The sequence below is a fragment of the Sciurus carolinensis genome, chromosome 12 (assembly GCF_902686445.1).
Source record: "Sciurus carolinensis chromosome 12, mSciCar1.2, whole genome shotgun sequence".
NCBI classification, from domain to species: domain Eukaryota; kingdom Metazoa; phylum Chordata; class Mammalia; order Rodentia; family Sciuridae; genus Sciurus; species Sciurus carolinensis.
This window is the reverse complement of record NC_062224.1, coordinates 101,284,498-101,300,171: the sequence shown is the minus strand read 5'-3', so window position 1 is coordinate 101,300,171 and position 15,674 is coordinate 101,284,498. Positions and strand designations below refer to the sequence as shown.

Sequence of the window (15,674 nt, the reverse complement as noted above, 5' to 3'; positions counted from 1 at the left end):
CGATAACCCTCAATATGTCCACGAGTATTAAGACGAAAAAAAGTCAACACAACTGAAATAAAGCCACACAGCAAACTCCTTACAAGAGCATGAACTCAGTTGGGTTACTTTGAAGTCCAGCCTCTTCCTCTCCTGACTCTGCAGTAAAAAAACATGTATGAAAGAGCAGCGCTTTGGCTTCAAGGAGCACTTTCCCCTTAGGTGTTAGACATACAGGTGTTACCACAGATAATCTCCCTGGGCCTCAGTTTCACTGTCTGCAAAAGGAGGTACCAGCACCTACCTCAGGAGGTTATTGTGGGAATTTATACGAAGTAACCTGTATGAAGTTCTCAACATAGTGCCTGGCAGGTGATTTAGGGCCTCACTTGACACATGACAGTCACTCTCAGACGAGACATTTATCTGCCTACCTGACATCTCCACTTGAATTTCAACTTAACATGACCAGAAATGAGCTCTTTATTCCTGCCCTCAATTTGTTCCCCCAGTCTCCCCTGCTTCACTGAGTGGCACCTCCATTCTTTCTACTCTTCAGATGGTAAACCGGGGCATCACCCTTGAAGCCACTTCCTCGTCTCTTATACACCACACATCCCCTCAACAAATCCTATCGACTGTACCTCCAAGATACATTTATCACCCAACTTCTTCTCACTGCCCCCAGCTACCCCTGAATTGGAAACCACCACAATCCCGAGCTGGACCGTATCTCCAGCTTCTTCCTGCTCCCTCTCTTGTCCCACTTCCAGTCTGTTCTCCACACAGCAGTTAGAGAAATCACACTACATCAGGCCCAAGCCGGACAATGGCCTATAAACCCCTCTGTGATGTGACTCCCCTCCTGTCCCAGCCCTCTGCCCACAGTGCTCATCACTCATTCCTCTGTAACCACACTGGCCTTCTCGCTTCCAAATACTCATCGCCACACGCCAGCTTGTTATTTCTTTATTTCTCCTCACCACCACCTCCGTGATTCAGCCTGTTTTGTTCATTGCCTAGCATAAAACAGGGCATACTTTATTTGGCGACCATAATGAAAGACACAGCACGAACACCTTACTGTGAGAAATAGATGAGTTCTGTGAAGTTTGGGGTTTTAGGAAGAAACTAAAGGCTGCAACTAGGCTAGGGACGTGGCTCAGTGGTAGAGCATTTGCCTGGCTTGCACGAGCCCCTGGGTTCAAACCCTGGTACTGCTGAAAGGAAGGAAGAAAAAGTTACCTGTTGTTGAGAGTCCCTGTCCCTATCACAGTGTTAAATGCTTTACAAGGATTGGTGTCATGAATCTGCAAAACAATCTTTCGAAATAACAGTCTTTTCCCATTTCGCAATGGAAGGAACCAAGGTCAGAGGAGGGCAGCTACCTTGCCAAAGGCTGCTCAGCTAGCAAGCGCTGGGGTCAGTGACTGAACGTGAGTATCTGCCCACAAGTCAAGGCACTGCTGAATCAAGAACACTACATGGCTAACATTTGAGAAGAATTTTTCTGTTCTGTAAGCTCACTTTATTTTGTCCAGTTTTCTGAAAATGAGTAGATACATATTATAAATATTATTTTGAAAGTTTTTATTACATATCTTAGCAAGGCTCACAATTATTTGCAAAATATGTCATATGTGTCTGTTTCTTCTCCTAATTACAATGCAAAATGTTTTAAATATAACTGGAGAAATGCTGAGTTGGACTTATCAACATATTTCAATTTATATAGTTTTACAAAATCCACATGGAGATAGGAAAGGTTGTGTTTCCTTTCTTAGACATCCATTGATGTCAGTGGTTGTGATGATCTAAAATTAGCCAAGTAGTTGGTTATGGGAGTTCTCAAGAGTTTCTTATGAAAGTGATAAATAGCAATATTAAAGACAGAAAATGCCAAACATGAAACATGTCAGTGAGTCACTGAAGTTTACCAAGAGTCAGAAGGTACTTCTCATTTCAGAACTTAGAATTCTACAGACCATAGAAAACTGAAAGTGCAAAAAACAAGTGGGACAACTCCTGAATCTAAGTGACATATCTTTTGCAAAGAATGATGAATAACGTAACTGTTGTTTCAATTTCAACAATAAAATATACAATGTAAAGAACACTTACATTATTTAAAATTCCTAAGAGGGGGAAAATGTTGTATTGGTAATACAATACATTAAAATAAGGATATTATTATCTCAGTCTTCATCTTAAAAATCCTCTGAATACACAATGGCCCTATTTTAGGCCACTTTTTTTTTTTTTTTTTTTTTGTCTGTGACCAAAAGACTTGACAAGAACAATTAGAGGAGGAAAAGATTTTTTGGCTCTCGGTTTCAGAGGTCTCAGTCCATAGACAGCCGGCTCAGTTCCTCTGGGCTGGAGGTGAGATACAACATCATGGCAGAAGGGTGTAGCAGAGAAAAGCAGCTGAGAACACGGCCACCAGGAAGCAGAGAGAAAGCTCTGCTCACCAGAAACAAAATATAAACCCCAAAGACATCCCCCAGTGGCCTCCCTCCTCCAGCCACACCCTACCTGCCTACAGTTACCACAGTTAATCCATTCAAGTGGATTAATGCACTGATTAGGTTCAGGTGCTCATAACCCACTCATTTCATCTCTAAACTCTCTTACATTGTCTCACACATGAACTTTTGGGGACACCTCATAGCTAAACCAAAACAGTCTCAAATGTGATCCTACATAAATTGGAAAGTTACAGAGGGAGACTTGAGTTGGAGGCGGGGAAAACACCACGGGAAGGAATATTCTGAAACAAAAAGGTCAGTAAAGATTACAGACAGCCTCTTTGATTTGGCTACAAGGCCTACAGTGAGAGCCAATTTTTTTTAAAGTGTGGGACCAAAATAAAATGAAGTCCATCATTTATTTATTTTAAATGGTTTTCATTCTACCACCACCTGGCTGTGAGTAAGGAGGTGTCATGTTAAATATTAGGGTTCCCCATGTTTCCATCCCCATAAGACCAAATCTAGAACAGATAAGAGTGTGTGTGTGTGTGTGTGTGTGTGTGTGTGTGTATGTGTATGTGTTAGCTTAAATCATTCATCAGAGGAAAATGCATGAGACTAGGAGCAAGGAGAAGGACCTCAGGGCTTCTTTTATGTGGGTTCAAGGAGTCCAGAACCAGCCAGTCTGCCTGCCTATGCCAGCAATTCTTCAATAGCAAGGGAAGCTATATTTAAATTTTAAATCTATGAATGAAGAATATAACAGATTGAAAAAAAAAAAGGCTTGTCATATTTGGGGTTCTTGCTTATTACTGAATTGTTGAATATATTCGGGTTAAATTGGAACTCAAAACTCAGAAATCTTTGCCTTGGTTTGATTAGATGTCATGGACCATGAGTACTCTGTACCAGGTGTGTATCTGCCATTACTCGCTAAGCAGGTGGGAACCGTTCATTCAGTCTCTCAGAGTACAATAAAAGGGTTGGAGTACCTGCTTCTCTCTGGGATTCCTTGTAGCACTATGAATCTTTATCCAAGAAGAGCAGTGTAAAAGAAATACTGTGCAAAACATAGATATGAGCCTTAAATGTAACTTTAAGTTTCCTAGAGGTTATATGAAATTTTTTAACTGATCAAATTCATGTTACTATATTATATTTAATCCATTAGTACCAATCTAGCATCACTTCAATATATAATCGCTATGAAATAATATAGTAAAATATTTTACATTCTTTTCTTGGTACTAAATCTTCAAAATTGGTATAGCTTGAATTTCCATCTTCATGACTGGTACAATCTTTGCACTACATCTTCAAACTTACATCTTAAATTTGGAATGCCACATTTCAAGGCTTTAAGTCACTGGCATCTGATGGTTACTTAGTGTAGATTTAGAGGGCTTCAACTTTTCCTACCTAAAGATAAAAAGACACAGACTGCCTTCAAAGTGAGAATCCACTTAAAGTAGAAAAACAATTCATCAAAAGGTCAGGTTCAACATGTTCAGGGTGATCTTAGAAAAGAGGTGACCAACAGAGAAAGGGATAGGACTTTTTTTAAAGAATTGCTTGTGCAAAGATACCAAAGGAAGCTGCCATATTGAAACGGGAAGTTTAGGTAGAAAAGGTTCATGCCACCTTGAGGACTGGTCCACAAAATCCACCCACAGTCCTCCACTCTTCTTCCCTTACCTGTGTTTATGCACATGTCGCTCTCAGGTCTTTGTGGCCCTGAGTAATGGAGCCCCAAGGTCAGGGGCTCTTAAACTGGGATCTATGGACCCTCAGAAGCTCTTTGGATTGAATTTGGGTATTTAAAAGTTGAATGAGGAAAATACCATCTTTACTTTCATTGACCTCCTGCTCCAATTCAGCATTTCCTTCAATTATGAATACAGGCGACAAACCACAGGACTTAGCTGCACTTGTCACCTTGCCACCAAGCTCGGGAATATTTTCACAGTACATTTCATTTGCTACAGATCTTAGCACAGCACTTCTTACAAGTGACAGTAGTTACTCAATCCACTGCAAGACCTTGTCATTGAGTGCACTCCTCACGAAGCACGTCTTACACTGGCAGAGATTTCTAAACACGTTTTGATGATTTAGTAATATTAGTTTCTCCTTTTAGTCCTGTGGTCGTTTTTGGTTTTGCTTTTAATTTAATTTTAAGTTGTTATTCTGAGAAGAGTCCATAGGTTTCCCTAGACTGTCAAAGGGATCCATGGTACAATGAATGTACTAGGCAAAAAGTGTCTGGGTCCCCGTGACCCACCTCCAATGCATAAGCCCCCCAAGTCACATTGGATCACTGAGATGTGAGGGATGTCTGTTTCAGCGGTTAGTCCACTGTGACTACTGTACAGCTGAAATCCAGTTTTGACCCACTGCCCACTGGTTACCACTGCAAATAGACTCCACACACTGAAGAGCACTGGACTCAATGTGCTGGTAAATGGGGTCTCAAAATAATAAATAAATAAAAGGACTTGTGTAATGGCTGGTTCCAACCACTAACGTGGTATCAGTGAACTCTGCCTTAAGAAGGAATGGCCAGAGCCTGCCGCTGTGAGAGGGCTCCTGGCACACTTCCGGAATGTCTCTGCCCCATGATAATTCCCTGGAAGGTGTCTTCCTATTGCCTTTTCCTGGCTTTAGGGGAGAGGTTGGTGTAGAACCCTGAGAACAGTTACTTAAAGGTTTCTGTTTAAACCATTGCGTCTGACTCTTTCATAATGAGTAAATAAAGCGGAATACCTTACATGCAGTAATTTGGAAATTCAACAAGCTGTTGAAAAGAATCTAATTAGTACTAATTACAATACTAGAGTGTCCCAACACATTATAATGCCATTGCTTCTGTAGAGGCATTGTGTTTAAACACTCAAACATTAATTAGTCTACAGAACAAATGTATGAGATAGGTATTATTTGGCAGTATGTGAAAGCCAATTATTTACTCTTCGAAGGCCTGATGCCATTACTGATCGTAAAACAAATTGATTAGCATAATAGGAGAACTGGGAAATCTAGGAATCGCATTACATTTATTATGTTATCTTATTCATTCAGATCCATTTACCTCACTGGGCATTGCCCCTGCCCATTTTACTTAGAAGAAACTGAAGGCAGCCAGCCCGCAGATGCAACATCTATGGAGAATCCAACTTCAGATTCAGCAAGGCCTCAGGAGACTGTCAAATTCTTTGAATTTGAAAGCCTCAGTAATTAGCCTTTTGTGCTTTGCTTCCCAAATATAAATTTTCCCTTTGCAATGAAAAGGTTGCCTAACAGAATCATTGTCTTTACAGTTAAAATGACCTGCAATGCTGCTTTCATCATTTGAAAATCTCATAATATGCTTAGATGAATTTTAATTTCTGGATTAAACTGTTTATAATCTACCATCTCATCTGCTGAAAATAGTAACTTCAAAAAACATCCAGATCATTTAGAATTAAAAGATGAAATCAAAGGTTTAGTAAATGTTTCAAATTATACCAAGGGACAAATAACAGGTTTGGCTCATTTGAAGGGAGGAAAGAGCTAAGACATTGCTCAAATCTGATCAAGTCGATACTCTTTCCATTAAAGAAAAAAGCTATGTGAATGTGGAATTTCTAGAAGAAAGACTTGGAATTTGTGGAATTATCCTGTTCCCTTCTTCTGAGACATTTATTTGCCAGGCACATGGTAGGCATTCAATAAATATTAGTTTTTACTATTGCTATTATCATTCCTCAGACCAGGAGTTATTTGTAATTAAGAACTGACATCTTAGTTGATTTGCACAGGCCTTAGTCATACTCTAAAATTCTTATTTACTTTAAGTTTAAACAGTGCATTTCAATTATTGTTATTCATTTAATTCTCTCCAGCATAACCATTTTAAATATTTATACTCAGATATTACACATTTGCCATGTTGCTAATAAAATTTATCCTTATTCTAACTCTAAGCCTGTGTCTGCATTGCTTGGGCAATTATTCAGGCATTTAACACATGCAGCATGACTTACATAGGAAATAATTTTTTAAACAAACACATTCAGTCCGAATTTGGAAAATATCTGAATTCTTTTGGGCTAATCATAGAAACTGTTACTTGTCCTGTGTGAGCCCCAGAGTTAAGGAGACATGATCGCTATTAACGATTTCCTTTTGACAAAAACATCCACAATTTCCCTTCATTTCTGAATTGCCCCTGCTCATCTGCGATGGTCCCAGACCAGCCCTGGTGCCTCAGCAACTCCACCTACACAGAATTCTCTGCAGGCTGTTCAGTTCCTCTCCCAGACCTATTAAGAATGTTGGTTGGGGCTGGGGCTGTAGCTCAGAGGCAGAGCTCTTGCCTAGTACACATGAGGCATTAGGTTTTATCCTTAGCATCACATAAAAATAAACAAATAAAATAAAGGCATGCTGTCCATCTACAAATACAAAAAAAAAATTTTTTTAAAGAATGTTGGTAGTAGGTCAGCACAGCTATCCCTCTCCAGATGTCCCAGTAGGCTACAGAAACACAGACGTCGTATGGCTCTTCCTTAAGACAGACTAGAAGTATTTTTCTTTCATTTCTCTTCTCTACTTTAGCATATGGAGCACATTTGTAATTACTGCTTTATCATCCTTATCTGCTAAATTCATCAAGTCTGTAATTCCTAGCTCTGTTTCTATTGTTGTGTTTTTCTTATAGATATTTTCCTGTTTTTTTCATTTGCATAGTCATTTTCAATTAGATGCTGGACATTGTCCATTTTACATTGTTGAAAGTTTATTTTGTTGTATCCCTTATAAAGATTTGGACTTTGTTCACTCATGCAGTTAAGTTACTTGGGATTGGTTTGATCCTTTTGAGGTTTGCTTTTAAATTTTTATTAGAGTGAGTCCAGAGAAGCCTCGTAGTCTAGGGTTAATTTCTACTCACTACGGAGGACTCTGCCCAATGACCAATGTTACAAGGTCTTCCTATTTTGGATGATGGGAGCATGAGCTATTCCCAACTCTGAGTTCCAAGAATTGTTTGTCCCTATAAATCCAAAGACACATGATCTTCTGTTCCAGAAAATGGTCTTATATTATTTCTTTCATAACTTTCTCCCTTATCTTTATTCTTTAGTCAGATATTAAAATTTGTTAATTGACTCTTGGATTTTCTTTTTAAATATTGCCTTTTCTATTGTCCATCTTTTTTCTTTCTTTCTTTTTTTATGACTAGAGATTGAACCCAGGGGCACCCTACCACCGAGCTACCTCCTCTTCCTTTTTATTGGTAATTTTTTGTTGTTGTTGTTGTTGTTGTTTTTGGGGTACTGGGGATCGAACCCAGGGCCTTGTGCTTACAAGGCAAGCACTCTACCAACTGAGCTATCTCCCCAGCCCTATTGGTAAGTTTTTAAGACAGGGTCTCACTAAGTTGTTCAGTCTGACCCTGAAGCTGTACTGCTCCTGCCTCAGCCTCCAAACTCACTGGAATTACAAGCATGCACCACTACACCTGTGCATTTTCCATCTTTTTTCCTTGTATTCTATTTTCTGAAGTGTTTCTCGACTTTATTTTCCAAAGCACCAACTATATTTTTAAAATTTTAAGCATCAAATTTTTAATTTGCAAGAACTCTTTCCTACTCTATTATCATATCATCACATCCTGAATTTGCTTCACAACTCAATAGTTGTTGTATTTTGTAAGAAATCCATTGTAGATTTTAAATCTTTTTCTCCTTTCATTCATTCTTTAAACTAACATTTATTGGTCAGGAAACATGTCCTTCCCTTTGTTCTTCACACAGAGAGCAACTAATGACCCTCCTGAACACTGTATCTTACATATGTCTTGTCTTCCCACTCTACCAACACTTTTCTATCTCAATTCCATTTTTATTCCCCTCTTGACATTTATAAAAATTCGTAATGTTGCTTACCTACCCCATAGTCATTCATGCTTCTTCCTTATAAATGAACCTGATTTTGTTCAGTTATCCATGATCCATAGTCATGTGCTTCAGAAAAGTGGCCCCAGCCCCATTCAAGAGGTGAATTTTGATTGGTCTAACACATCATGATACTTCCATATTCTTGCCAGCAATGGTTTGAGAAGACATTTGTGCCTAACTCTGATCAATGGGATGTCAGGAAGTCTACTAGCCAGGCGGCTGGTAAAGATGTTTTCTTCTTTCTTTCTTTTACAAAGAGACTTAAAGAATAGAGCATTTTTGGAGCCCGATATGGTGGTGCATGCTTGTAATCCCAGAGACTTGGGAGACCGAGACAGGAGGATAGCAAGTTCACGAACAACCTTAACAACTTAGCGAGGTCCTAAGGACTTAGCAAAACCTCGTCTCAAAATAAAACATGAATAAAGGGCTGGAATGTGGTTCAGTGTTTAAGCAACCCTGGGTTTAACCCCAGTACCAAAAAAAAAATCATTTTTCAATCCTCAGTGAATTACTAAGTCCTGGCAATGAGCATCCATGGCTGCTAAGATCAAAAGAAGAGACAACTGAATATTATGTGCCATCAAATGAAAACAGCAACACCTGTAGTCTTGATTTAAAAAAAAAAAAAGTTGAGGATCAAATCTGGCCTCAACTATTTGGATCTCTCTATTTGTAGAAAATATAGAAGAAATGGGTGGAACCGCACTAGGAACAAACTCTACATTGTGGAAAATCACATGTTAAACAGCCCAGATCCTTCAACAATATATAGATTGAGAGAGACTTGAAAGACATGTTTTTTAAGAGCATAAGACTATAGTGTTTAGAAAGGCATGGTCAAGTGACAAAGCCGTAGGAAATCTGAGGATGTCATTATCATAAATCTAGGATGAGTGGTCTGTGACTAGGGTGGCCCCTAAATCACCACCCTCCTTGTACTCATGCGTCTGTGTGGTTCCCTCCTCTGGCATCTGGGCTGGTTCTGAGACTTGCTTTACCCAATGGCAGAGTAATGTCGTGCCCCTCCAGACCCAGGGCATAAGAAGCCCTAGCACCTTCCAGAAGCTTTGGCTTTTTTTTTTTTTTTTTTTTTTTTTTTTTTTTTGCAGAACTGGGGATCGAACTCAGGGCCTTGTGCTTGTGAGGCAAGCACTCTACCAGCTGAGCTATCTCCCCAGCCCGTTTTGGCATTCTTGCAAACACTGTTCCACTATTTTAAAAGTCTGGTAACCTACTGGATAAACCATGTAGAAAGACTACATGGAGAGAAAGAAAGCCTTCTCAGCTAAGTCCAGTCTCCAGCTGATCTGCCACTGAATCAGGAAGGACCACCAGCAAAAAGAAGAGTAGAACCACACAGATAGACCCAGTCCAGACAGCAGATTTGTGGACAAATAAATATGCTGATAGAGTCAGTGTCTTTAAAGTAGTTTGCTGCGCAGGAGAATACTGCAAATAATGTTTATTTTTAGAGCGACGAAGGGGACGAGAACTGGAATGGGACACAACACATGGAGGCTTCAGCAATGGCCGTTGAGGGTCTTTCTATTTCTTGACCTGAGTGATGTCTACACGGATATTTGCCTTATAATGATCCATTAAGTTATGCATCTTTTCTGTGTGGTTTTCTGATCCAATGTTTTATTTTAAAATAATAATAGTTTTTAAAAGGAATAAGAAAAACATCCACATGGTTTGGCATAGAGACATTTTTTCTTCTTCCAAAATTCCTTCAGACTATGGGCTTTTAAAAAAAAATCACTTCTGGGCTACTAGCAAAAACCAGTCATTTGTTCTACTCCTATAGACTTCTTCCATACAACATCAAGCACAGAAATATGAGCTTCATTGGGTCTTAGACCTTGCAATTTGTGAAACTGAATAAATTGCTTTCATATCTCTAAACCTTTTATTCTCTCCTCCAAGTGAGAAAAAACACACAGTACCAAAAAAGGGGTATTTTTAAAAGCTGGCTTGCATTTTCTTACTGGCAACAATTTGCTAGTCTCTTTTTTAAATGAATTTTCCAGTTTCAAAGGACAAAAATCTGCATTGCATTTGGGGTTTTGTTTGGTTGTGTGAGAGCATTTTAGTTTGAAACTTAGAACTTCGGTCTTTGTGTCCTATGATTTAAGAAAGTGCTTTAAACAAACTGTAGCAGATGGACGATGCTTTTATTCTTTCCATCATCCTTTATCTTCACTTATGATTTCATTTCCCATTTCACCATGCCAATTGTTATCTGGACTTTGCTTCTTTCTAGCTCTACTGACAAAAAAAAAAAAATTTAATTTCCAATTAAGAGTTCAAAATTCACTATTGTAATTCCCACTGTATATTTTATAAAACTTTCACAGTACACTTATTTTAATTAAATTAGAAACTACTGCTACTACTAAAATGCACTCCTGCTGTTGTACCTTCTACCTGTGATTCCAGTTCAAACTTTCCCAAAGATTACAGTACAGTAAAACTACAGTCCATTCAGTAGTCCACAGTAAAAATAAAGCAATGAAAATTATTATTGTCACCTTAGTAGTTAGGATTACTAGAGTACCCTTGATGGTGTGGTCCCCTCGCCGTCAGTTTGTAGCAGAAGGAAGTGTTCCATCAAGACCAGGTCTTGATTCAGCCTCAGACCCACCGGGCTCACTAAGGGTTGTATTAGAATTCACAGAGCCCAGGTCACTATTTCCTGCACAGTATGGGAGAGAATGTTCACTTGTCTCAGTCTGCTGTCTTTCCTTTCTTTTGATTGCATTAAAAAAAAGAAAAAAAAAAAAACTCTCAGAAAAAGTTTTATGATTTTCCAACATTAGATTTGGTGCTTCCTAAAGAACTTTCCTTCCCAAAATCTTGGTTTCCATTCATGAAGACCAAAGGAAGTAGAAGGTAATTGCTAACCCTGGAAAGTCCCAATCTGCAGCAGTGTTCCTTATTCAAAACTCCTGGTAGTTTCATCAATAGTTTGGCATGCTTGAAGGCATTTTTAAAATAAAATTATAAAGTGATTGGGGCTGGGGTTGTAGCTCAGTGGCAGAGCGCTTGCCTAGCAGGTGTGAGGCCCTGGGTTTGACCCTCTGCACCACATAAGAATAAATAAATAAATAAAGGTCCATCAACAACTAAAATATATATATATATAAGTAATATATTGGTCACTCTCCCTCCTCTTCCCCCATCCCCCAACTCTCACCAGAAGAGCTGCAATTCCTTGCTTCTCAGAAGAGTTCTCTCACTTCTATAAATTAGGACCTAAGTCAAAAACTCATGGTATAATCATTATTTGCTTTCTACTTTCTTTGCATTCATTTTTCTTAAAAGAGAAAATAGGGTGGCATTTAGTGCACTGGCTAGGATACTTTGGGCCACAAAGAACAGATAAGGTTTTCTGTGGATAACAGTAATAATACAAATAACACTGGCTTAAATAAGACAGAAACTCATTTCTCTCTTATTAAGGTCCAGGGGTAAGTACTCCAGAACTCATTATGGAGGTTCTACTCTGTGAACTCCACAGGAACCTGGCCTCCTTTGGCACCGTCACTTCACTCTGCACAAATGCCTTGAAAGGCTGCTTCATGATCCAAGATGGCGGCAGGCACGTTCACAGTCCCCCCAGCAGTACGGGGGACAGGACAAAGGACACCACACCCGTCCCTTTCAATGTCAACTTTCTGGAAATAGGATATAACACTTGTGCTTATATCCCACTGGCCAAAACTCAGTTAGTCCACCCCATCTGTTGTAAAGGAACCTGGAAGTTTATTATGGGGGTTCATGGGGTCAGTTAAAATGTGGAATTTCCATGATAGAAGACAGCAGGAGCGAATAATACTGAAGGTAATCAGCAGTCTTTACTACCCCAGCTCAGGGGGAGTTTGGTATCTCACATAACAGGAAAAACCCAGGGGTAGTACAAGCAGGCTATGAGCAAAGCATACTGGACTCTAGCTTCCCTTTGAGAAGCTCCCCTAAGAGGAGGAAAGGGAAAGGGAAATATTGGGGAATGATATTGACCAAATTATACTGTTATATTGTGGGCGTGTACAAATAGGTAGCAATGATCCCACCATTATGTATAATGATACTGTACCAATAAAAATGGAAATAATAAAATTAATATTTTGACCAATTATGAAAAGCCAGAGAAGCTCCCTCAGGTTTGCAGAGCTCCACGTATAACCTCTGTCCAGTAATGACTGTAATGACTTTGTCTTTAAGCTAGCTGGCTTCCGTTCATCAAGACAAAAACAGCAGCTCATACATCACGTGCAAGTGCACTGAGGTCCAAACCAAGCAGCACCCACCCTTCAGGGACCATAAAGGGGCTAGGCTCTCCAACACAGGGTCAAATGGGGTTCTGTTAGAAAGAGGAACGGGAAAGGAGGCTGGGTTGGCATCTGGCACCGTCTACCATACTCCATATCCTAACATTTCCATCACAGCAAGCTGCCACTACTTGTCAGATAACTCGGACTCTACCGTCACTATCATAAGAATTATCTCGATAAATCAGACCAGTTCTTATACCCATCTCCCATCAACAAATTACACAGAAGAAGCAGCAAAAGTGTGGCTAGAAGTACGCATGAAGATTGGATAGACTACAAACAGCTACAGCTCTCCCCATGCTCTACTTAGCCAGGTGAGCCTTCATCTCAGACACTTATCAGCTTAAAGTCACCCGAGTTGACCACTGGTGTCAATATGGGAGCAGTACCCTGAGAGAAATGTGAGCTGTTTTTAAGCTGAAACTCAATTCTTACTTTAGAAGCGTCAAATCATTGATAAACATTTCAAAATAAGCCCCTGGGCCCTTTACGGGCTGTGGAGTAGTAAATTAAAGAAAAAAAAATGATTTTCCTAAGTACTGGCAGGTAGCAGGCCTAAAAGGGTCCCCCAGCCCCACCCAGCTCCTGTGTGTCACCATTCTCAGTGGAAACACTGATTTTCCAGTACTTCCATGACCTTCTACAGGACTTCTTACATGGGAGAGTTTCAGGTTTGTTTTCTTTTTGATTCATTAAAAATTCAATAGTAATTTTTAAAAGGAAATAAAATCATTGCTTTAAACAGGAAAACCGATTGTAGTTTGGGAGTCTGTGTTTTTTATTTTGTTTTGTTTTGTTTTTGTTTGTTTTGTTTTTAGCTGAAGTTGAACATTAGCCATGTCAAAAGTTTTGAAAGGAAAAAAATGAGGCATAAAAAGAGAAAAACACCTTAAATTGACCATTAATGTCTGGATTGGATGAGCTTTGTTCCTCACAAAAGGAAAATCCTTGTAGATTAGTGCTAAAAGCATCACTAAAGGCTAATAAGGACTTTGAAGACAAATTGGTCTCAGAATTATTTATTAATAGAAACATCGTATTATGGGAAGGTACCGAAAGTCTTCTAGAAACCATACTAAAATTTAGTCCATTTTAAGAAACATAGGTATCCTCATCTTCAAAACTGACACTTTCAGAAATGAAGTAACTTCTTAATTTCATTTCAGAAATGAAGTAACTTCTTCTTCTGATATCTCTTTACCTAGACACTGACTAAATTCGAATAAATGATGTGTTTTCAAAACAATCACGTGACACAGGTCACAATGAACACAAAGTTTTAAGGCACACAATGCAAACTGCAGCTGTTAAATGATTTGTCTAAAAGGAAACACACAGATTGAGTCATTAGCATATTGGAAGTGCAGATGCTTAAAACATTCAAACTAAAGTTAACAAAACTCAAAATATGTGGACGAGTCATTCTCTATATTAACAAAATGTATCTGGCTTGAAACAAAGTTATTGCCTGGGCTACAGGAGCTTTCAAATTCATATTTCACTGGTGGCTTCTGTAGGAGAAACAGTTCATAAAATTGTATTTAAACTTTGCAGTCATACCTCCCATTGTTTTGCCTACAACTAAATCAAAGCTTGAGAATGTTTATAGGCTACAGGATGGGCAAAGGGGTAAAAACAGGGTTATGGTTTTGTTCAGGGACCAGAGGCTTCAAAACCACCAAGAACTCTCAGCCCCATGATCTGCATTTGCTCATGCAAGAACAATTCACAACACCATGCATTTTCCAGTTCCTTTCTCTTTTGGCAAGACTAGTGATCTCACATGAAGCCATGTCTCATTTTCTCTGGAGGTATTCTGACTTTAACTCTTTTCTCCCCTCCCCCATGACACATACCTTGAAAGTCCCTCCCAAATACAGAAAGAGGAGATAAAATTAAACCCGGCGGTCACGTAATCTGTTACAGTTTTACTCCTCCAAATGCATCCATTACAAGTCCTTCAAAAGCACCCTGAACATTTTGTATGTGTAATGATTTATTTCTGAATAAAGGAGGAAATATGTTCTTACATGAGTGTGATACCTGCATCAGTCACCACGACTCTCATGATATTGAAGTCTTCAAGTATGTTTATGTTCCTATTGCTGAATTTCAGATGATTAGTATACATAGCTTTGTTTCAACTTCAGGTGCCTTGGAACTTGCCAGTGAAACAAACTCTTATAAATGCCATAAACATAATGTTGCTAAGAACCAAATACAAGTCCTTCTTTATGGGTTCTGCTACATCTTTCTGCGCTACATACTGGTGAAAACAAGCAAGCTGCTAAACTCTCCAGGCGGGCTTAGTTTAGCTAAACAAAACACCCATCGTTTGCCCCCTTTAATAAACAACAGCAAAGGGTTATGTGATCACTTTTTATTCCTTGACAGTACCAATTGTTGATGATCTTCTACCTTCAAAAGCGCCAGAGCAGGAATCTGGAAAATCAATTACAGTACACTGCCCTTCAAGTGCCCTGATCTGATATCCTTTTAAAACGGTTTTAAACGTGGTGCCCACAGAAAACAAAAAAGGAACAAGAACACCAAATAAGTGTGTTTCTCTTAAGAAAAAGTTCAAGGACCAGACAGAGGTATTGGGAAGAATTAAGGTAAAACTTAAGGGTGTTATACCTAGTTTTAAAAGAATTTCTGAAGACAGAAAATACACCCCCCCCACACACACACACCCCTAAATCTACAAGATCCCCGAACGTTTGGTAGTGGTTGAGGGCAAATACATCAGGAGATAAAGACTCATCACTTCCTGCCGTTTGGGTTCAGTTTGGTTTCTGGTTTCTTCTGCCTCTGGCTCTTTTCTGAGTCACTTTATCTCAGACGATCTCCCCAAATGAGCTCCTCTCCATCTATAACTTTAGCAACTCTTACAAAACCTGCCCAGGTTCCTCATTTGCTTGCCCCCGTCTCTGGGAAGGGAAGGG

The 15,674-nt window shown here is 39.2% G+C and overlaps 1 protein-coding gene across 1 annotated transcript in view; it reads right to left on the bottom strand.

Annotated features, from left to right (window-relative positions):
• The window catches only part of Niban1 (niban apoptosis regulator 1), a 137,503-nt gene that overhangs the window by 121,104 nt on the left and 725 nt on the right, over positions 1–15,674 (bottom strand). The gene's annotated exons all lie outside the window — the stretch shown is intronic.